Below are 2,352 nucleotides of genomic sequence, written 5' to 3' on the forward strand. Positions count from 1 at the left end.
CCTGAGACAGAGTCTCACTCTGTGGCCCTGGGTAGAGTGCTGTGGTGTCATCGTAGCTCACAGCAACCTCAAACTCTTGGGCTCAAGAGATCCTCTTGTTTCAGCCTCATGAGTAGCTAGGACTACAGGCTTGCTCCACCATGCCCAGCTAGTTTTTCTGTTTTTAGTAAAGATGGTGTCTCACTCTTGCTCAGGCTGGTCTTGAACTCCTGAGTTCAAGCAATCCTCCCGCCTCAGAATTATAGACATGGGCCGCTGTGCCTGGCCTCTAGTAAGGGAATTTATTTTATCTGCATTAATCCTGTATTTTGCATTGTAGATTCTAGAAATTCTGGAGCTATAAGTTTAGCCTCTACTCCTAGAGATTATTTATAAGAGCATAATCACAGAATTAATTTGCATACTCCTTAAACTGTATACATTTTGGCCTTTCAAGAACTTGGCTTGAATTGTTCAAGTGCCCCAGCCTTCCCAGAAGGGGCATTTAAGTAATGGTTAACATTTGAGATGTGGGTTTGCCATCTAGTGGGCATCTTTGAATGTGTATGTATTAAAAAATACACATACAACACACACACACACAAACATAGAATTTCCATCAATGGTTCCTAATATTTCTTTCTTTTTTTTGAGACAGTCTCAAGCTGTTGTCCTGGGTAGAGTGCTATGGCGTCACAGCTCACAGCAACCTCCAACTCTTGGGCTCAGGCAATTCTCTTGCCTCAGCCTCCCAAGTATCTGGGACTACAGGTGCCTGCCACAACGCCTGGCTATTTTTTGTTGTAGTTGTAATTGTTGTTTGGCAGGCCCCGGCTGGGTTCAAACCCAGCAGCTCCGGTGTATATGGCTGGCACCCTAGCTGCTGAGCTACAGGCACCAAGCGGGTTCCTAATATTTCTCTTCCAAGTCCAACACTTAAAGGTCAACTGGTGTTTTGGACACATCCCCATTTGTTAAAGTGACTTAGTTTCTGTGTCAGGCGTATGAAAATGTTTTATGATGCGCGTGCTTGCACATACAGTGGGGAAGACTAGCATCACAGGGAGGTTCTTTCTCACTTTATGTACTCCTCCACATCTGCCTTTCTTGTTCCCATTGGGGACTTACTATTCTAGACAATAAGGCAGAGATCTATGACCACTATAAAGGCACAGTGCCTGCTCTGTAGCAGATAGTCAGCGAATATTCCTTTCCTTTCTCTTCTTCCCACATCCTCTCCCATAAAAACTGTATTTCAAATTGCAACTTCAGTAGTTCCATGTGCACTTGGCGTGTAAAGCATCACTATGTGCAAAGCATTCCGCTGGCTTGGCAAAGGCAAACATGAATAAAATCCAGTCCCTCTCTTCTTCCAGTAGAGAAGCTTAACAGCTTTGCAATCATATTCTAGAGGATTATGTCTCAGATCTTTGCGGTAGACTTTTAGGAAATTAGAATTTGATTTTCTTTTGGGAGGAGGACCCTTGTGATACCAAGGGTGTCCAACCTTTTTTATTTTGTGCCACAGATCGGAAGAATAAGACTTATCTTGTACCACACAGGAAGCACACTAACAAAGAGTAATTAGCAATAAAAAGGTTTGTGCATACTTTTTTGTAATATCCAACACCACAGATAAGCTAAAAAGTCCTCACAAAATCAGCATGTGGGCCACAGGCAGCAGGTTGGACACCTGGGTGAGGGATAAAGTGGGTCTCAAGGGACACTTAATTTATTTTTGAAGGGACAGAGACTTAGAAGAGATTTGGGAGCAGCAACCACATGAGAGAGGGTCAGGGAAGGAAGATTTTAAGAGGTCTTGTTATGTATTATGAATGGAATCTCTCTTCGATGTTTTCACAACACGCAAGTAAAGATTTAAATTGCCTTTCTGTTATATTTGGATATGGGTTAGTGTTTCCTCGAAAATAACACCACACAGAGATAGGCTATGAAGTGGCTTAGCTTTCTCTGGAAAATACAAATGTTCAGACCATAAAACTTAAAAAAAGGATAGATTCTTTATACTTTCCTCACACGCCTTAAATCTGAAATTAAACAAAGCTAAAATGATAAAATTGTATAAGGAATATCTATTTTTAAGGTAAGTCATGTAGGTGGTTAAAAAATTCAAAAGGTACAGAATGGCAGTAAATGGAAAAACAGGGTTTCTGCTTCCTTCCCAAACCTCCCCCTCACCTGCCACGTTTCACCACCCAGACAGCCACCTCCAGGAGGTTTTTTTTTTTTGAGACGGAGCCTCAAGCTGTCCCCCTGGGTAGAATGCCATGGCATCACGCTCACAGCAACCTCCAACTCCTGGGCTCAAGCGAGTCTCCTGCCTCCGCCTCCCAAGTAGCTGGGACTATAGGC

The sequence above is a fragment of the Otolemur garnettii genome, unplaced genomic scaffold, assembly GCF_000181295.1.
Source record: "Otolemur garnettii isolate 467f Iridium unplaced genomic scaffold, OtoGar3 scaffold00089, whole genome shotgun sequence".
NCBI lineage: Eukaryota > Metazoa > Chordata > Mammalia > Primates > Galagidae > Otolemur > Otolemur garnettii.